The sequence below is a fragment of the Cervus elaphus genome, chromosome 31 (assembly GCF_910594005.1).
Source record: "Cervus elaphus chromosome 31, mCerEla1.1, whole genome shotgun sequence".
Lineage (NCBI taxonomy): Eukaryota > Metazoa > Chordata > Mammalia > Artiodactyla > Cervidae > Cervus > Cervus elaphus.
Window position 1 is genome coordinate 49,856,611 of NC_057845.1, and position 22,108 is coordinate 49,878,718.

At 38.4% G+C, this 22,108-nt stretch overlaps 2 long non-coding RNA genes across 3 annotated transcripts in view; both read right to left on the bottom strand.

The window, feature by feature from the left end:
* Positions 1–22,108, bottom strand: part of LOC122687333 — a 245,194-nt gene that overhangs the window by 95,227 nt on the left and 127,859 nt on the right. The window lies entirely within an intron of this gene.
* LOC122687334 lies at positions 318–7,225 on the bottom strand. The gene is made up of 4 exons (XR_006339122.1): positions 6,369–7,225; positions 5,903–6,060; positions 5,330–5,455; positions 318–947 (listed from the first exon to the last, which is right to left on the bottom strand). It is a non-coding gene; the product is annotated as an uncharacterized LOC122687334 (long non-coding RNA).

The following is a 22,108-nucleotide window of genomic DNA, read 5'->3' on the forward strand; positions in this document are numbered from 1 at the left end:
AAAATTAAAGAAAGCCTTCCTGGGTCTCGGTATTGAGGACAGGGTTGCCCAGGGGTCAGAGAATAACAGAGAGTGACATTTTCAGCAAAATAGGCACCACAGTTCCCGCACATGTGCATTTCAACACCTAGCATCCATTTTTTTTTTTTTTTTTTTTGACAGTGTAACCAAGAGGTTGACCCATGCAGAGTACTTCAGAGTTCAGTCCCCAGGTCAGGAAGATCCCTGGAGAAGGGAATACCAACCCACTCCAGTATTCTTGCCTGTGAAATCAACACAGGGACAGAAGATCCTGGCAGGCTACCGTCCATGGGGCCACAAAGCATCAGACATGACTGAGCGCCTGAGCACATTCAGCACACACACATACACGTTAACGGTTTCAGTGCTTTTCTATCTGCTCACGGGAAGATGCAAAAATTGGGGGCCACTGAAATTGTTTATATTAATGTCTAAACATGCATCTAAACCATCTAGGGCCAATATCCTAGGCATGGAATGCTTCCTGGTTTTCTCCACCCTGAATTCCCCTCAGGGTAGGTATAACTTCATTGGGCAATTGCAGTGGTGAAGGGCCCAATCTTTGGAGTACTGGAATGGCAGGCAACATTATTTTCTGTATTCTACTCTATGGTGGATGATCCGTTGCCAAATTGTATCTTCAAAACACCCTTTACACAGGAAGAAACTCAAGGGTAATTTTACTTTCCTACAAATCCAAAAACTAGTCAAGTAAAATCAAGCTATAAATAAATGAATACAGAATAATACAAAAGAAACAGTAGCTTTATTTTTTACAAAAGAAAGATGACTTGTTGTGTGAAGATAGTATCAATATGAGTCTCCCAGCTCCTCATTTCAGTCACATTGCTGTTCCTAAACACCTTCTATGTAGAACTTCTGGGCTCCCACTGAAGAGAAAAGGCAATCTATGTTTGATTTCACATCTAAAATTAAAGTTAAATCAATAGCATCTATGTTAGTTTCCTATTACAGATCTAAAAAATTACTTAAAGCAACACAAATTCATTATCCTATAGTTCTGAAGGTCAGAAGGGCCTTACTGTATATAAAATCAAAGGGGCAGAAGGTCTGCACTTCTTTTCAATTTCCTTGCCTTTTCCAGCTTCTAAAGGCCACCTGCAGACCTTGACTCAGGATCCCGTCTTCTGCCTTCAAAGTCAACAGTGAAGCATCATCATCCAGTCTCTCTCTCTCTGCCTCTAACCATCACTTCCACCCGTCTTTTCTTCTTTTAAAGATGTTTGTGCTTACATTGGGCCCTCTCAGATAATCTAAGAAAAATCTCCCAATCTGAAAGTCCTAAGCTTAACAACATCTACAAAGTTCCTTTTCCCATGTAACCTAACATTCACAAGTACCTAGGATTAGAACAGGGACACCTTTGGAGAGCCATTATTATGCCTAGCACAACATATTTGTCTGGATTTTATATTCACTGATCTGGAAATAAAGACTTAAAAGAGTTTATAACAGAACATGCTATTGCCTCTTCTGTAAGAAAAATGATGATGAAAATACTTTTAAATATCAAAGTTCTTAGTATGATTCCAAGGAGCAAAACTCTTCAATTTGACATCTAAAAAATATGGTTTACATTTGGGCTACATAACATCTCTGATAAGGGGAGAAGAAATTCCACTGCAGTAAAAAAAGAAATATAATATTGGAGGCCAAAAGATGCAAAAAGTATATGTTTGTGGGGGGTGGGACAGGGATTAGGGGTGGGGGGGCGGGTAGTGTATATTACCACTGAATGACACTGGCTTTAATTCTAGGCTCTTCTGCTTACCAGCTAGGTGACTATAGGTAAGTTACTTAAGAAATCAATGCCTTAGTTTCTCACATGTTAAATGGAGACTGTTTCAGTATTATAACCATGTTTAAGGCAGTTGTGAGAATTAAAGATCATGCCACATAAGTACCTATCACAGAGCTTGGTCCAGTGGAGTTGCTAGGTAAGTAGTAACTGCTGTGTTTCCATTTCCTTTAGCTTTGTTATTATATAAGGAACTCCCCATGCAAAGATGTTTTCCATTATTTGGTTAAATGTACATTTCTATTTCTGAACAGAGTACAGCTTCAGAAGAAGTCCTGCAGAGCTATAACTCCTTCCATGATGATACTTTATAAGACTGCTTGATGAACTGCCCAATAACAAATTAAAGAAATGGTCACGTTTTGACAATTAAATTACACAAAGCTTCAAAAGCCACAGTCACAGAACTGAAAACAGACAAGTCTAGAATGCTAACTCAGGTAAAGCAGTGCCAACAGGAAGATTTACCATCTGCAGGCTGTCACAGAGGACTTCAGTAATGTTCTGACACCAGTTAGAGGTCAGTTGAATAAATAAAGAGCTACATAGATCTTACAATGTGAATATAATTGCTAACCTCTTTCTCTAGTTTCTTTCGGTCATTAAGTACTACCTGACACCCCCTCACCAAGTCAGCATTTGAAATGAAAAAGTTCCTGACCTAGCTGATCATGACAAGTTACATCAATCCTCAATTAAGCTGGGATATACAGAGAATATCTTTTTAAAAACTGAATGCTAAATATTGAGCAGATAATACATTCCTAACACAAATCTAAAATGAAGCTAACTACAAACAAATATAGAATATTATTCTATAAAAGAAAAAATATTTACAGTTGTTTATAGAAAACACTCTTATTTTTATTGTCAAAATGTCTAATGCAATTCAACAAAACAATTCAACAAAACAAGGTAGTCTCTATTAGGAAATATATCAAACATCAAAAAAGGGGATGTAATCAAAAAAACAACAAGAACACCTTCCTGGTGTGGTATCTGCGACGTATATCAAAATGTGTATATTTTGTTCCAAAATCTATTAGAAATTCTACTTGTAAAGTTTATACTCTCATTAAATAGTTATGTAAATTGCAAATTCCATCTACAACCTTTCATATTCATGAACACAATATAAGTATATCAAAGAAACAATGATTTGCTCCTGAATACGGTTTCCTATAAGGAAATGACCTTTTGTTTTCCTGTCTTATTCGTGTGAAATCTGAATGAAAACCAGAAAACTTTTAATGTCTCAAATTTAAAATAACAGCTAGAGATTAAGAGACATATATATACTGTCAGCCAAGGCAAAGGAATTCTACCTGTTAAATCACCAGAGAGTCAGTGCATGCTGCCAAAGGCCTCTTAATTTAATCAGTGTGATTTCATCAGAGTCTGGCAATGAAGAATCAGAAAGTTTATATTCCTTTGGCTGCTGAAACACTGGGGTTTTAACATCTTCATAGAATTGAATCTTCGAGGGATTTATGATGGGAGCCTTTAGCTATCTACAACTCCAAGTTTTTGAAGTTGGGAAAACTATTAAAATAAGAAGAATATAAAATGGCAAGTTCCTTGATGTGAGGCCTTTGCAGCAGGGTATGGTGTTAAATGAAGCTAACCAATTTCCACTCTGTAGTTTTGATAGATGTCCAGAGGGCTTTTTGAAAGAAAAACAAAATGAAAGGAACAAAAGCTGAGTGATCATTTCATCAAGGGACCCTTGGTTTATACTGTGGTTCAATTTAGGCATGTCAATATCAGAAAACTCAAGAAATATAAAAGAACTTCTCCTCCTCAAAACTCATTTCATCTCTCATCCAAGAGCATACCCTAATGTGCATTTTGTCATTTTTTCTGAAGTTGTACTCCTCTTGTATTCCCTTCCAAGAGAAAATATTACTACGTCCATCATCTATAGAAGCTTTAATCCATGACTTTATACACAGGCAAGTATGTTTCACATACAGTAAATCTACTTAACAATTGAATTAGTTTATCAACAGATATTTCTGAGCATCTATAGTGTATTATGACCTAAGCTAAGTTCGAAGAAAGAACAATGAACCAGACAGCTATACTCTCTGCTCTCATTAAATTTACAGTTTACATGTTGGAAAAAAAAAATAAACAACTAACTATTCATTTCAATGTGATAAGCACTGTGAATCAGAATAGGGTACCAGGGGAGCTTTTAATATATTTGAGTCAATGGAGTCTCAGAGAATGACTCATTGGATATATGAGCTAATTTTGAAGGGTGACTAGCATTAACAGGGAAGGTGGCTGGGAATTAGTTGGGGAAGAAGGAAAACTATTCATGCTAACATAGCCCAGAGTGGATTGAAGTGCTGAAAGTTTGAGAACTGAGAAAAAACCAGCATGGGAACGGCCAGGAGTGAGGAGGGAAGACCATGACAGAAGCGAGAGGGAGAGGCGGCCGGCCGTTAGATCACGGCAGACTTGGGAGGGAAGACCATGACAGAAGCGAGAGGGAGAGGCGGCCGGCCGTTAGATCACGGCAGACTTGGGAGGGAAGACCATGACAGAAGCGAGAGGGAGAGGCGGCCGGCCGTTAGATCACGGCAGACTTGGGAGGGAAGACCATGACAGAAGCGAGAGGGAGAGGCGGCCGGCCGTTAGATCACGGCAGACTTGGGAGGGAAGACCATGACAGAAGCGAGAGGGAGAAGCGGCCGGACGTTAGATCACGGCAGACTTGGGAGGGAAGACCATGACAGAAGCGAGAGGGAGAAGCGGCCGGACGTTAGATCACGGCAGACTTGGGAGGGAAGACCATGACAGAAGCGAGAGGGAGAAGCGGCCGGACGTTAGATCACGGCAGACTTGGGAGGGAAGACCATGACAGAAGCGAGAGGGAGAAGCGGCCGGACGTTAGATCACGGCAGACTTGGGAGGGAAGACCATGACAGAAGCGAGAGGGAGAAGCGGCCGGACGTTAGATCACGGCAGACTTGGGAGGGAAGACCATGACAGAAGCAAGACGGAGAAGCAGCCAGAGGTTAGATCACGGCAGACTTGGAAGCCACATCAAAGATACACGTTTACCCTAATCAAAAGAAGAAACCATTGAAAGATGTTAAGCAATACACTGATACAATCAGACTTGTGCTTTTAACTGGTCACTCTGGCTGCTATGTGGAGAAGGGATTAATTACTATTAACCAAGCAGGTATTTCTCAAAAATTCATGAATTTCCCACACCGTACAACAATAGTGAATCAAAAGGAAAATGAGTGCAAAAGTTAATAAAAAACAAATGTGCACCAAAAAAATCTAAATCCAGAGACTGTAACTGTGATTTGGTAGAACACCACAAAAACTGTCTTGTTCAAATAACTACGTCTGTCTTTCCCAATAGCATACATATTTCAAGGCCACATTTATCACCTGCACTTTGTCCATAATTTATCTGCAGCACCTGAAACCGCGGTGGGCAATGGCAGATCCTCACTAAACACTTACCAAATGAATGAATAAAGAAGCAAGGAAAGTTATTTCCACTGTACACCAGTGGTAATTACATTCCCCATTCTCTTGATGGTTTCCATAAATATCTTCTTTCTGTAGAGTCTTCCTCTTCCATCTTTCCTACAATGTACCACAGGGGAAGGTAGTAGGGTTTTGTGACAAGATGAGCACAGTGCTAAGTGATGTCAAATAATAACAATGTAGAAATCAGAAGAAAAGATAAACTAGGGAAACACAAGATACAAAGAGAATGAGTTAGGTTAGGACCTTAATCATTCATTTAAATGAGGTTTCGGGCCCATTAGGGCCTGGTGACTCAGAGTCCCTGATGATACTCTGCTAATGTCTGGGTGTTTACACTGCCCAGAATTCATATGTTGAAACCCCAACCCCCAAAAATGATGATATTAAGACTCAGATACTTTGAGAGGTGATTAGGTCATGAAGGCGGAGCCCTCACTAATGAGATCAGTGTCCTTATAAAAGAGACCCGGAGAGATCCCTTACCTCTCAGGTCTCATAAGTAATTATAGCAAAGAGGCAGCAGTCAGGGAAGCAGAGTCTCACCCGACACTGAATTTGCTGGCACCATGACCTCACACGTCTCGGCTTCTCTAGAACTGTGGGGAGTGAACGTTGTGATAACGTTGTTCCAGCAGCCGGAAAGGGACTGACACACCCGTCTTCAAGAGCTCATACTGAAAAGCTGTCTTAAACGTAATCACCTGGAAGAGTAGCAAGCTCAGTTACATATCCACGATAGCAAAACAACAAAAGCCTCTCCGTGGGTGTTGAGACAGTGCTGCCATCCTCAGGGGAAAGCGTGCAGGAGAGTTTTGTGCAGCAGCTTCGGGGTGACGGCTGAGCAGCTCTGTGGGTCCCATGTCTCCTTGCAGCAACACTGAATACTTTGCATGTAGCCAATTTTCAATCAGCCAGGAAACGCAGATCCTCAAGCATGCATTGCCCATGCACATTTATACACACCCTCAACGCACACACCCCGGCACAGAGAGACAGGGAGAAGGCCCACCTCCAATGGAAACGTCTGTGAGAACGCATTTGTTCGAGAGGTCTGGCAGGGCTCATAGCAGACTGTGCCCAGAGACCAGCTTCCAAGCCACCTCATGTCACAGAATTCTATAGAAAGATAAACTATGATTCAAAAGTGGGACTAATATAAGGGGATTTCAGATCTATAAAGGCTCACCATATGGGTCCCTGAGAGGTATTTTGTAAAAGAATTACCAAAGAAGATATCAGAGAAAGTAGAAAAATGAAGCCAGGAGGAATTATTGAAATTCAAGAAGTAGTGGTAAGTTAATTACTCAGTGTTACTGTAAAGTTTAAATAGGTATTGATTATTAAAACATTAAAAAACAAACATTTAACACACATGTGTGTGGGGAGGAAGGGAAGAGGTGCCTGAGGTGGGGGTGGAGGACAGAATTGGAAGTTAAAGGATGCAAACACATCTTAGTTTATGTCTTTTAGGGTGTATATATAGATGCTCAATTAATTTAAATCATTGTTTTAAAAAGTATAAGTTTGAACATTTCTGCTAAAGTGACAAAGGAAACATTAAACAAATAAAAATAGAAGGATCATTTTCAGTTTAGGAAATGCAAAACAAAAGCAGGTAGAAAAAAGAAAACATGATGCATCTAACAAAATCCAAGAACGTGGAGAGAAGAAACCAAGATATCACGGTGAAGAGAAAACACAAAGCAACATAGCAGATATTCAGGGGAGACAGTCAACATAAACGTGCTTAAGTTAGCTCATCTGTTGAGAGGCATTTTCAAATTCATTAAAACAAGCTAATTAACCATATTCTATTTTTAAAGGATGTACCTTTTATAAAAAGGACAAAAGAAAGTTGAAGGTAAAGGTGAATGCTAGGAAAATAAATCTGAATTGACTATAGCATACAAAAGAAAATTCAAAGCAAAAGCTTTAAAACAGCTTTCAAGCAGGTCATGACATACTGATAAAACAACAATCTAATGCAAAGATATAAAAATCATAAATTTTAATCATTTAGCAACATAAATTCAAAACTTATAAAGGAAGAACTGATATTCCAAGGAGAAATGGATAAATCTATAGTTCACAGTAGGAAATATAACATATATCAGAAATCAACAGAGAAAACAGAAAATCATATTAGTACAGAGGATTTTCATCCTACATTTTAAAACTCTGATTTAATACACACACACACATACACCAGGAGAAGCTGCATGAAAGAAAACACATTTTTTTTTTAAGCACATTTACACATAGACCAAAAAAAATGATTTTCTATCAGGCCATAAAGAAGGTAACAACGTTTCAAAAAATCAGTATAAGTCTTACAAGGGTTATTCACCAGTCATATTAGAAAAAACTAGAAATCAACAACAAAAAATAGCAAGAAAAACCTGAACTTTTTAAAATTGAAATTCACATTTCCAGTCATTGTACTACACAGGAAATTAAATGCAAATTACAAAATAGTCATCACAAATATGCCCAAGGAGACATGTATAAAGATGTTTAGGTAATCATTGTTTTAAACAACAAATAAAATTTGGGGTAAAAGTCTGTTCTTCAATAGGATAAATAAACTTGCTGAATAAAACATGGGACACTTGCACCATGAAATACAAATTAAATCCATAGATACTACCATGGATCCATTTCTAACATGTATCTCTGAGAAAAGCAACTTGTAAAATAATGTGTATTAATGAGGATATCAACAAAATACAATGCTCACAATCTAATCTACATGGAACTTTTATGTTTGTGTGTGTGTGTGTGTGTATAGGGGAAATGTTTTCAATTTTTCACCATTGAGGATAATGTTTGCTGTGGGTTTGTCATATATAGCTTTTATTATATTGAGGTATGTTCCTTCTATTCCTGCTTTCTGGAGGACTTTTATCATAAATGGATGTTGAATTTTGTCACAGGCTTTCTCTGCATCTATTGAGATAATCATATGGTTTTTATTTTTCAATTTGTTAATGTGGTGTATCACACTGATTGATTTGTAGATACTGAAGAACACTTGCATCCCTAGGATAAAGCCCACTTGGTCATCATGTATGATCTTTCTAATATGTTGTTGGATTCTGTTTGCTAGAATTTTGTTAAGGATTTTTGCATTTATGTTCATCTGTGATATTGGCCTATAGTTTTCTTTTTTGTGGCATCTTTGTCAGGTTTTGGTATTAGGGTGAAGGTGGCCTCATAGAATGAGTTTGGAAGTTTACCTTCATCTGCAATTCTCTGGATCAGTTTGAGTAGGATAGGTGTTAGCTCTTCTCTAAATTTTTGGTAGAATTCAGCTGTGAAGCTGTCTGGTCCTGGGCTTTTGTTTGCCGGAAGATTTCTGATTACAGTTTCTAAATAGAAAACCCTAAGGATTCCACCAGAAAATTACTAGTGCTAATCAATGACTATAGCAAAGTTGCAGGATATAAAATCAACACACAGAAATCCCTTACATTCCTATACACTAACAATGAGAAAACAGAAAGAGAAATTAAGGAAACAATTCCATTCACCACTACAATGAAAAGAATAAAATACTTAGGAATAAATCTACCTAAAGAAACAAAAGACCTATATATACATATATATATATAGAAAACTATAAAACACTGGTGAAAGAAATCAAAGAGGACACAAATAGATGGAGAATATAATATAGCGGCTCAAAAGAATCCATATAGTGAAAATGAGTATATGACCCAAAGCAATCTATAGATTCAATGCAATCCCTATCAAGCTACCCATGGTATTTTTCAGAGAACTAGAACAAATAATTTCACAATTTGTATAGAAAAACAAAAAACCTCGAATAGCCAAAAATCTTGAGAAAGAAGAATGGAACTGGAGGAATCAACCTGCCTGACTTCAGTCTCTACTACAAAGCCACAGTCATCAAGACAGTATGGTACTGGCACAAAGACAGAAATATAGATCAATGGAACAAAATAGAAAGCCCAGAGATAAATCCACATACCTACGGACACCTTATCTTCAACAAAGGAGGCAAGAATATACAATGGAGAAAAGACAATCTCTTTAACAAGTGGTGCTGGGAAAACTGGTCAACAACTTGTAAAAGAATGAAACTAGAGCACTTTTTAACACCATACACAAAAATAAACTCAAAACGGATTAAAGATCTAAATTTAAGGCCAGAAACTATAAAACTCCTAGAGGAGAACATAGGCTAAACACTCTCCGACATAAACCACAGCAGGATGCTCTATGACCCACCTCCCAGAATATCAGAAATAAAAGAAAAAATAAATGGGACCTAATTAAAATTAAAAGCTTCTGCACAACAAAGGAAACTATAAGCAAGGTGAAAAGACAGCCTTCGGAATGGGAGAAAATAATAGCAAATGAAGCAATGGACAAAGAATTAATATCAAAAATATACAAGCGACTCCTGCAGCTCAATTCCAGAAAAATAAATGACCCAATCAAACAGTGGGTCAAAGAACTAAACAGACATTTCTCCAAAGAAGACATACAGATGGCTAACAAACACATAAAAAGATGCTCAACATCACTCATTATCAGAGAAATGTAAATCAAAATGACAATGGGGTACCATTTCATGCCAGTCAGGATGGCTGCTCTCCAAAAATCTACAAACAATAAATGCTGGAGAGGGTGTGGAGAAAAGGGAACCCTCTTTCACTGTTGGTGGGAATGCAAACTAGTACAGCCACTATGGAGAACAGTGTGGAGATTCCTTAAAAAACTGTAAATAGAACTGCCATATAGCCCAGCAATCCCACTGCTGGGCATACACACCGAGGAAACCAGATCTGAAAGAGACACGTGCACCCTAATGTTCATTGCAGCTCTGTTTATAATAGCCAGGACATGGAAGCAACCTAGATGCCCATCAGCAGATGAATGGATAAGAAGCTGTGGTACATATATACAATGGAATAGCACTCAGCCATTAAAAAGAATACATTTGAATCAGTTCTAATGAGGTGGATGAAACTGGAGCCCATTATACAGAGTGAAGTAAGCCAGAAAGATAAAGACCAATACAGTATCAGTTCAGTTTAGTCGCTCAGTCATGTCCGACTCTTTGCGACCCCTTGAATTGCAGCACGCCAGGCCTCCCTGTCCATCACCAACTCCTGGAGTTTACCCAAACTCGTGTCCATCAAGTCAGTGATGCCATCCAGCCATCTCATCCTCTGTTGTCCCCTTCTCCTCCTGCCCCCAATCCCTCCCAGCATCAGGGTCTTTTCCGATGAAGTCAATTCTTCGCATGAGGTGGCCAAAGTACTGGAGTTTCAGCTTCAGCATCAGTCCTTCCCATGGACACCAAGGACTGATCTCCTTTAGGATGGACTGTTTGGATCTCCTTGCAGTCCAAGGGACTCTCAAGAGTCTTCTCCAACACCACAGTTCAAAAGCCAATACAGTATACTAACGCATATATATGGAATTTAGAAAGATGGTAATGATAACCCTGTATGCGAGACAGCAAAAGAGACACAGATGTATAGAACAGTCTTTTGGATTCTGTGGGAGAGGGCGAGGGCAGCATGACTTGGGAGAATGGCATTGAAACATGTAAATTATCATCTGTGAAACAAGTTGCCAGTTCAAGTTCAATGCATGAGACAGGGTTCTCGGGGCTGGTGCACTGGGATGACCCAGAGGGATGGGATGGGGAGGGAGGTGGGAGGGGGGTTCAGGATGGGGAACACATGTACACCTGTGGTGGATTCATGTCAATGTATGGCAAAATCAATACAATATTATAAAGTAAAAAAATAAATAAGTAAATAATAAAATAATTATGAATTTATAGGCTGTTGTAAGAAATAATACAGTGAGATCCCATGTACAATTTACCCAATTTTCCCCAATGGTAACATCTCGCAAAACTACAGTACTGCATTACAGTCAGGATACGGACAATGATACAGTCAAGATATAAAACACTTCCATCACAACAAGGATCCTTCATGTTGCCATTTAAGAGCCATATATCTTCTCCTTTTAACCTGGCAACCGTTAATCTGGGCTCTATTTTTATAATCTTGACATTTCAAGAATGTTACAGAAGGGAATAATATAGTATGCAACCTTTTCGGATTGCACTTTTTTCCCTCTGTATAATTCTCCAGATAGTCATATAAGTTGTTGAGTATAATTAATAGTTCGGTTCTTTCACTGCTGAGTCCTAATCCATGGTACTAGAGTTTAAACACTCTCCTCTTAAGAACTAAGAGAGCTGAATCCTTGTATGATCCATGTAAAGGTTTTTGTGTGAATACAAGTTTTCATCATTTCAGGATGAATGCCCAAAAGTACAACTGCTGGGTTGTAAGGTAGCTGCATGTTCAGTGTTTTTAAAGAAACTGCCAAATTGTTCTCTAGAGTGACTGTACTATTTTACATGCCCACCAGCAATGCATGAATTACTAATTTTTCTACAGTCTTGTCTGCACTGTGTGTTGTCCCGGTCTTTATTTTAGCCATTTGTAGACACTCCCATAGGTGTGCAATGATATCTCATGATTTTAATATCCATTTCCCTAATAATTATGATGATGAGCATCCTTTCTAAGTGACTATATTTTCATCTGTAACTCTCCAGAGAAATGTTTGTCTCATGCCCATTATCTAAATGAGTGTTTTACTATTGAGTTTTGAGGGTACTTTATATGTTGATACACTAATTCTTTGATAGGTATATGGTTCGTAAATAATTTCTCCCTCTCTATGGCTTATCTTTTTAGCCTATCAACAGGTGGTTGTTTTTTGTTTTGGCAGAGTAAAGGTTTTCATTTTGATGGGGTTCAGGTTATCAATTTTATGAATGGTTCTTTTAAAACAAATTTAAAGAGCTCTTTGCCTAATGGTAGAGATCAAAAAATTTCTTTAATTTTTTCTAAGGATGTTAATAATTTTACATTTTCAGTTTAAGTCTTTGATACATTTTGAGCTCATGTTTGTATAAGATGTGAAGGTATGAGACACAGATCAAGGTTCTTTTATTAAAAAATGGATATCCAGTTGCTCCAATTGTTGAAAAGGCTATCCTTCCTCCATTGAATTTTTTTTGCAGTTTTGTAAAAAATGAGTCGGGACTACATTTGTGGGCATAAATCTGGATTCTCTGCTCCGCTGCATTGAGCTCTGGGTCTTTCTCCAACAATGCCATACATCAGGACTGTGATAACACAAATACTAGATTTTTTGTTATAGTTATGCAGATCATGGAGGTGGGCTAATCTTTTTTAGTCTCTTTTCTCATTTTTTCCTCACACAGCAATTTCTATTGTTCTGTCTTCAAGTTCCCTAAAGCCTTTGTCTTTTCCCACCATTCTGCTGTTAAACCAATTCACTAGCTTTTTTTAGAATTTTAGTTACTATATTTTTTAGTTCTATAATTTCCACAGGATTCTTCTTCATATCTTCAATTTCTTTATGAGATTTATTGACTTCTTTGCTGAGACTTTTTTCTTTGTTTGAGCAAGTTAATAACTGTTCACTAAAGCATTTTCATGCTTAAACTCTTTTTTTAGGTATTAATAATCAGAATATCTCTGCTTGGTGTTGGCATCTATTGGGTATCTTCTTTATTTCAGGTTGAGAACTTCCTTGTTCTTCAAATAAGGAGTCATGTTTATTGAAACCTGCACATTGTGGATGTTATGTTATAAGACACTTTATCTTAACTGTCTTCTGTTTTAGCCGGCTTTCTCTGAAACCACTCAGCAAAGAAAGTAGAGATGCTGACTCGTTACTGCCAGGGGGAGGCAGACGTTCAGGTTCCTCATTTAGCCTTCATGTATGTCCAAGATGTGGGCTAACTGGTACTATTAAGCAGGGGTTGAAATTCTATCCCCCCAGCAGAACAACAGTGATAATTCTCTAGTGGAAGAGATACTCCACTGTTATTGTTACCCCCAACCTCAGCTATCCTGACACTGACAATCTTTCCTATTTCTCAGGGCATCCATGAAAGTCACATGGGAAAATCATGAGCTACCAGAAAATCTCAAAAACTCAATGACAAATCTCTCCCTTCACCCATGGTCTCTTGAACAGTTCCATGCTTGACTCTGGCATGCCACTAAACTGATCTGAAAATCCAAAGTTACAGTGAGCTCAGCTCACTGCCAAGTAAGCACTTTCCTGAGGCAGGTCTTAAAATATGCTAATAGGAATGTAAAAACACTAAATTTATTTTACACCCATAAGACTCATACTGGAATATTCATCTTCAGCTGTGGATTCCTATCTTAGTGCTTAATATAATGAAACCAAAGGCATCTGAATAAAAAGTTGCTAAATTTATAATAAACAACTGCTTGTCAAGACAATTTATTACTGGTACATTATATGCCAGAGGATGTAATTTTATGCAGTTTAGATGCAAACATATAGAACTATTATTCACATCTGCATTATCTACTCTGTCTTTGCTCCTCTCCTGAGATGATTCCCTGAGTTCTTCATTCCCTCAGCAGCTGTGAGAATTGGTAAGGAGCTGATAGCCTCTTACTTCTAAGTCTCCAACTGCAGATTTATTAAATAGCTTTTTAAAGACTCAGCAAGTCTGGTAGATAACTAAGGCAAATCAACATACCTCAGTAAGGCTCCTCACTCTACAGTGGACATTGAGGCCCAGGAAAGATAAGCAGACTATCAAGCAATCCTTCACTATCACTATCCTTAGAACTAATCACTTACTTACTTAGTGTGAACTTACTCACTTAGAACTATCACTTACTTAGAACTAATTGCTGGGAACATTTTCCTACCAACCCTTCTTTCTCTGGTTACTCACTTGTTTTCTAGACTAATTTGAGGTGTAATTAGGTCAATTTTCTTTTACAAAAACTGATGAAGATAAAGCTCAATCTTATCATCACTGGAATATAATTTAGATGTGGCCTTTTAGTGAATGCATACCACCCTTATAGCAGGGAAGAAGGATGTTGCTTTTGCCCTCCCCCACTTGCTCCCAACAAGGTGAGGAGACAGTGGGGCCATGAAACTAGGCCCAAGCAGATAGATGTCCCCACTTTTGGACCATTATCTTTGTATCTAGGCCCCTACTGTGTCTTCTCCAGTTGGCCCAACCTTCTTCCAGGAACCACACAAGCACTTCCAAGAGTCTACACTCCTAACGTTATATCAGTGATGTGACCTAGGTACAGCCAAGGACGGCTCTAGACAGAAGATGTGGGTGGAGGAGTCCAATAATCCAAATTTGAATATAGCCCTCCCTGTAATTATGAAAGTATATTTGTTAAAAAAAAAAAGGAGGATAAAATATATTTTATTCACCAGTCTGTTGGCTCAGTTTATAACTTCTAAATATTTAGACATATGGCAAATGGGCCTCCATCTCTATATTTCCTTCTGGGATCTTACAACTAGTAGAATTAAACTCTAGGCTAAATCTTTGTGTGGTAAAAGTAAATGCCTACAATTATTTGCTAATTATAAGTGACAGGAGTTGGTTCCAATGAGAGTACCAATATAAAAATTCCAACCGTGTATCTTTAAGATCCTGGGAAACATAGGATAATTAAGAATGGAAGAGATAGAAGTATCTCTATAAAACCTGGGCATCAGAAAACACTTTAAGATTATGGAGTCCTATCTTCCAAGAAGGATTCCTTCACCCCCCCGCCCCAAATGAACCAGGTGCCCACATCCAGGAAATCACTGTATCCTGTCCTACCATAGCACTGTACTATAACTACTCACATGCCTGCATCTCCCACCAGACAGAGTTCTAAGACAGAAATACCATTAATCTGGTTTACTACTTTATCCTGAGTACCTTATCAGGCATAATGTACAATTCAATTAACATAATTTGAAGGAACAAATCAAAAAGTGAACAAATGTTCAGTCCCTCACTCGTGTCCGGCTCTTCGTGACCCCATGGACTGTAGCCTGCCAGGCTCCTCTGTCCAAAGAATTCTCCAGGCAGGAACACTGGAGTGGGTTGCCATTTCATCCTCCAGAATATCTTGCTGACCCAGGGATTGAACCCTTGTCTCCTGTATCTCCTGCACTGCAGGTGGATTCTTTACCTGCTGAGCTATCGGAAAATCTGTTCTATCCTAACAGAGATAAAACAGAAAATGGAAAACTGACATTTTCAAATCTTCAAATACTGGGCAATGTGAGGAATGCACTCCTCAAAAAATGGGTAGGAACAGATTATAACTAGTAAGAAAATATAAATTTGACTCATCAGAGAAATAAACCCTGGAGCAAGAAGTCACAGTATTCTGATAACTAGAGTGAAATTTTCCAGTTTGAGAAAGCTTTAATGAGTTCCCTAAAGACAAGACTGGAGTCTAATCCATCTCTGTACCCCCAGAATTTAATGCAGTGACTGTACTGCAGTAGGTGCTCAAAAAACTTTTGGTGAATAACTAGACTAAGATACTTTCCAAGAAAAAAAAAAAACTAAACTCAATTTCAATGTTATATAACCATTGTTCAGAATACATGCTCTAATAAGCACTGAAATTCAGTCAAAAGATACATTTTGATTGTGTAATTGTTATCTTTAAATGTACTGGATTGTAAAGTCCATGATGGTAGCTCATGTATATAAAGAGTATGAGTACATAGATAGTATTAGTTTCCAATATCATTTATTTAAATGATAGTGTTCCAGTTATCTACAACCATAAAACAAATCCCCTAAAATTTTGTAGCTTAAAATCACAATAACCATTCTATTATCTCTTATGATTTCTCTGGGTCAGGTATTTGACCAGGGCACAGTGTAAAAAAATCTGTGTCTTTTCTATGAAGTTTGAGGTCTCAGCTGAGAAGACTTAACACACTTAAATAACTGGATGAATGGAAGGCAAAATCGTCTAAAAGCTCACTCATTCATATTTCTGAAGGCTGCTGCTAACTGTAGACTTGGGCCTTAGCTGTAGTTTTATTAGAATTATCTGCCGAAATACTTAGCATAATCTCTCATGGTTTGTCTGTTTCTTTAAAGCATAGAGAGAGGGCTCTAAGAACAAGTATCCCAGAAATAGGAGGCAGAAGCTCTATCACCATTTGCTGTTTGAATTCAGAAGTTATATAGCTTCACTTCTACCAGTCACAGGTCCACCTAGACTCTAAGGAATAGCGTCAACATCACATTATATTATAACAAAAGCATAAAGAATAGGTGATCTTGTTGCTGTCAATGTGAAAAATGCAATCTGTTATAGTCCACCCTCTGGCCACTATAATTCACATCCCTCAAGCATACAAACCATCTCCTTTGCCGCCACAGACCACCAAGTCTAATCCATTACAGCAACAGCTCAAAGTTCATGAGAATCATCTAAATCAAGCACATGGGTCTCCTTAGCTGAGATACTTCAACTGCAGCTTCTTAAGCACCCTTTACTTCCTGCTGGGAAGGCACTGGGAGACAAGTTAGGCATCAATAGATTATCAGAGAACTGTCTTTCCTGCAAATGTCTCAGGCAGCAATAGTGGAACAGGCATGGAACAAACATTCTATAACTCTCATTCAAAAAGGGAAAAAGCAGGAGGCACACAGTGGTCAGTAGTAACTAGTTAACTAGTAATTCTGAAATCCATCCTGATAATTGTCATTTCTTTAATTAAAACACAGTACTACTCCTTAAGAATGATTCTCCACAACTCTTGGTTCTGCCATATGAATTATCTTTCCTTTTATGTGTAAGTCAGCTCATGTTTACAGCTGAGTAGTTTTCTTAAGATGTATCCTGTTAGAAATTATGGAAAAGGGGACCAAAAATCTCTTTTACTTGTCCTCTCTCTGTCCCTTTCAGTCCAAGCTAGTGGGGCCTCCATGAAATTAAAAATGCCATGGGTTTTCCTATGACTCCTTTTGGTGTTCATTCACTTCATTAGGCAAAAGCTGTAACCACAAATCTCTTCTAGATGAGCTTCACTATCTAGTCCTCCCTGAAACGTTGCAGTGGTTCAACAACTGTAAGAATCTTAAAGCCTTATTACTTTACAGAGATCTATAAGGCACACCAATGAGGTCCTTAAAAAGACTTTAGTCTGTCGAAAGAGTCTATGAAGCACCACCTTAGATCTTTCTGAGGTCTTAAAAAAAGGTTATATGTCATACTCTTAGCTTTTTCTTTAGACAATATTTTTCTAACAATGATGTGGATTTGACGTGTATTAGGAAGTCTTTTCTTAATTTTAGAATCATTTCAATTTGGAGAGGCGGAAATGAAAAATAGTTTTATATTTACACATAACTCCTGGCTCCTCATTTTTAACAGCTTGATTTTTAGCTTATCTTCTTCTTTTAATATTTCATCATGGGTGCCAAGAATTTCAGTGACACTCTCAGCATTCTGCCTGCGAAGTTCTTTAACTAGATCACGGAAGTAATTAGATACATACACTATTTTCCATTTTACTGCAACTGAGGGTGTCAACAAACTTTTTGTCACTGCATAACCATGATTCCTTTAACTCTAGTCTCTGATAACATTTTTTCTTACTGTCCTTTAAGGCCTCAAAAATACCTTTTCTATGGTCATTAGGTGCCCGTTAGCTCATTCTTTAGGGTCCTTTAGGCTTCACTTTGAAGTCTTCCCAATGTCTTTCCAGCTTCCATCTGCCATCCAAAGTCAAAGCCACATGTTTTCGTTGCTTAGCTGCTCTTTCCAGTACCCAAATCTGTTCTGGTTTTCTGTTACTAGGCAAATGTCTTATGGATATTTATTATAATATCTATGGATATTTATTAGATCTCACAATTTCTGTGCATCAGAAATTTGAACATGGCACAGACACGCTGGCTTGATTCTGCTCTATAACATCTGAACTTTCCACTGAGAAGACTCAAAGGCTGGGGGCTGAAATCATCTGAAGCTTTGATCACTCAGGTATCTTGAGATTAATGCTGGCTATTAGCTAGGCCCTGGGCTAGGAGTATCAGTCAGAATGCCTACATATGGCCTATCCATATGATCTCTTCACATCCTCACAGCATGATTTGTTGTTCAGTCACTCAGTTGTGCCCGACTCTTTGTGAACCCAGAGACTGCAGCACGCCAGGTCCCTGTCCTTCACCATCTCATGAAGCTTGATCAAACTGATGTCCATTGAGTCAGTGATGACATCCAACCATCTCATCCTCCATCATACCCTTCTCCCCCTGCCTTCAATCTTTCTCAGCAACAGGAGCCTTTCCAATGAGTCAGTTCTTTGCATCTGGTGGCTAAAGTATCAGAGCTTCAGCTTTAGCATCAGTCCTTCCAATGAATATTCAGGACTGATTTCCTTTAGGATTGACTGGTTTCATCTCCTTGAAGTCCAAGGGACACTCAAGAGTCTTCTCTAACACCATAGTTCAAAAGCATCAATTTTGGGGCACTCAGTTTTCTTTATAGTCCAACTCTCACATCCATACATGACTACAGGAAAAACCATAGCATTGACTAGACAGACCTTTGTTGGCAAAGTAATGTCTCTGCTTTTTAATACGCTGTCTAGGTTTGCCAGAGCTTTTCTTCCAAGGAGCAAGTGTCTTTTAATTTCATTGCATTCACTGTCTACAGTGATTTTGGAGTCTGAGAAATAGTTTGTCACTATTCCCATTGTTTCCCCATCTATTTGCCATGAAGTGATGGGACTGGATGCCATGAGCTTTGTTTTTTGAATGTTAAGTTTTAAGCCAGCTTTTTTCACTCTCCTCTTTCACCTTCATCAAGAGGATCTTTAGTTCCTCTTTGGTTTCTGCCATGAGGGTGGTGTCATCTCTGTATCTGAGGTTATTGACATTTCTCCTATCAACACTGACTCCAGGGTGTGCTTCATCCAGCCTGGATGGCTCCAGAATCATCAAGCTGGTAGTTGGATGAAGTTGCACAGCATGGTGATTGTGTTCAAAGAATAAGCTGTATTGCCTTTTATGACCTATCTTTGAAAGTCACACACTGTGATCCTTGCCTTAGTCAAAGGCATGCCCTAATTCAAGGAAAGGTCAGACGGTGACTGCAGCCATGAAAATAAAAGACACTTGCTCTGTGGAAGAAAATCAATGACCAACCTAGACAATTTATTAAAAAGCAGAGATATTACTTTGCCAGCAAAGGTCTATATAGTCGAAGCTATGTTTTTTCCAGTAGTCATGTATGAATGTGAGACTTCGACCATAAAGAAGCTGGGCACCAAAGAACTGATGTTTTTGAACGGTGGTGCTGGAGAAGACTCTAAGTTCCTTGGACTGCAAGGAGATCAAACCAGTCAATCCAAAAGGAAATCAGTCCTGAATGTTCATTGGAAAGACTGATGCTGAAGCTGAAACTCCAATACTTTGGCCACCTGATGCGAAGAACTGACTCATTAGTAAGGACCCTGACATTGGGAAAGACTGAAGGCAGGAGGAGAAGGGGATGCCAGAGGATGAGATGGCTGAATGGCCTCACCGATGCAATGGACATGAGTTTGAGCAAGCTCAAGGAGTTGGTGCTGGTCAGGGAAGCCTGGCATGCTGCAGTCCATGGGGTTGTAAAGAGGCAGACACGACTGAGCGAATGAACTGTACTGAACATAGACGACCTTCCCCCCTTGCCCTAAGGGCATTTCTCCCTTGTTATAGGGAGAATATTCTCCCTATAACAAGAATGCCTATAATATACCATAAGAAATGCAGGTATAATAAGAGAACTTGTTGTAGTCATTTTGTTATTTAGAATCTGCCACACATAGTATTAAAAGAAGACTAAGATGTCTATGCTTACATGCCTCCAAAATTCAAAGTGTAATGATATCTTAAGTCCTGTATCTTAAGAATCTATATTTTATATATATGCATTTTCTTTCTGATTTAATGCTATAAAGAGGACTTAGAGATCTCTATCAAATGCCCTCCGTTTACACACAAATATAGTAGGGCACAGAGAGTTAAAATAACTTGCCTGTCACTAAACTAATTAATAGTCTTTTAACTTCCAGTAGAGTTCTCTTCAGGGAACCCACTCCAGTGTTGTTGCCTGGGAAATCCCATGGACAGAGGAGCCTGGCGAACTATAGCCCATGGGGCTACTAAAAAGCTGAACACAACTTAGTGACTAACAACAACAATGAGCTGTCTTCCCATTATATACCCTGTTGCATTAAAATCCTTTAAAAGATTCTTTTTCATCTATCAAGAGATCTATAACACCCAAATCATCAATAGTATTGCCAGTCTTTCTGAGAAGTTTTAAAAATGCAGATGACAGCTAAACTACAGATATATATAGATATATCTGTAGTTCACAGATATATGAACTATTAATTTATTACAAAGGAGCCAAGAACATACAGTGGAGAAAAGAAAATCTCATCAATAAAATTGTGTTAGGAAAACTGGAATGTGCATGCCTGTTCAGTCATGTCCAACTCTTTGCAACCCCATGGGCTCTAGCCCTCCAGGCTCCTCTGTCCATGATTTTCCCAGCAAGAATACTGGGATGGGTTGCCATTTGCTCATCCAGGAGACCTTCCAAACCCAGGGATTGAACCTGCATCTCCTGTGGTGTCAGAAGAGGCACATGTATAAAAAATGTAATTAAACCACTCTTACACCATGAAGTGAAGTGAAGTGAAAGCTGCTCAGTCATGTCCGACTCTTTGTGACCCCATGGACTATATAGTCCATTGGATTCTCCAGGCCAGAATACTGGAGTGGGTAGCCTTTCCCTTCTCCAAAGGATCTTCCCAACCCAGGGATCAAACCCAGGTCTCCCACATTGCAGGCGAATTCTTTAACAACAGAGCCACAAGCAAAAATTAACTTAAAATGAATTAAGGACTTGAGTGTAAGACCTAAAACCATAAAACTCCTAGAGGAAACATAGGTGTTAACCTAAACTGACATTAATCTTAGTCATTTTTTTGTGGATTCAATTCCAAAGGCAAGAACAAAAATAAATAAATGAGATCACAATGAACTAAAAAACACAGCAAAGGATAACTATCATCAAAACAAAAAGGCAATCTACTGAATGGGAGAAGATATTTGCAAATCACACATCCAAAAAAAGGGTTAATATCCAAAATATATAAAGAATTCATACAAAAACAACTTACATAATTTAACAAAAAATACAACCTGATTTAAAAATATGAAGAAAATCTGAACATTTTCCCAAAGACTCAACATCACTTTTATAGAAATGCAAATCAAAACCACAATGAAATATCACCTCATATCTGTCAGAATGGCTATTATAAAAAAGACAATAAACAACAAGTGTTGGTGAGGATGTTGAGAAAAGGAAACTTTCATATACTGCTGGTAGGAATTGGTACAGCCATTGGTACAGCCATTATGGAAAACAGTATGGAACTATTCCACATCTGGGTATACAGAACTCAGTGTTCAGGGCAGCATTATGTTAAACAACCAAGATATGAAAACAATCTAAGAATCCATGGAAGGATGAATGAATAAAGAAGATGGGGTATATATACACAATAGGATACTACACAGACATAAAAAAAAAAATGAAATCTTGCCATTTGTGACAACATAGATGGAAGTAAGTCAAAAGATGGAAGACAAAAACCATATAACTTTACTTCTATGTGAAATCTGAAAACAAGAACAAAAACACATCCTCGGCACAGAGGTCAGTTTGGTGGTTTCCAGAGGCAAGGAGGTTATGAAGCTGGTAAAATGAATGGAAGTCAAGCATACAGTGATGGATGGTTACTAGACTTTTGGTGATGATCACGACAACAAAG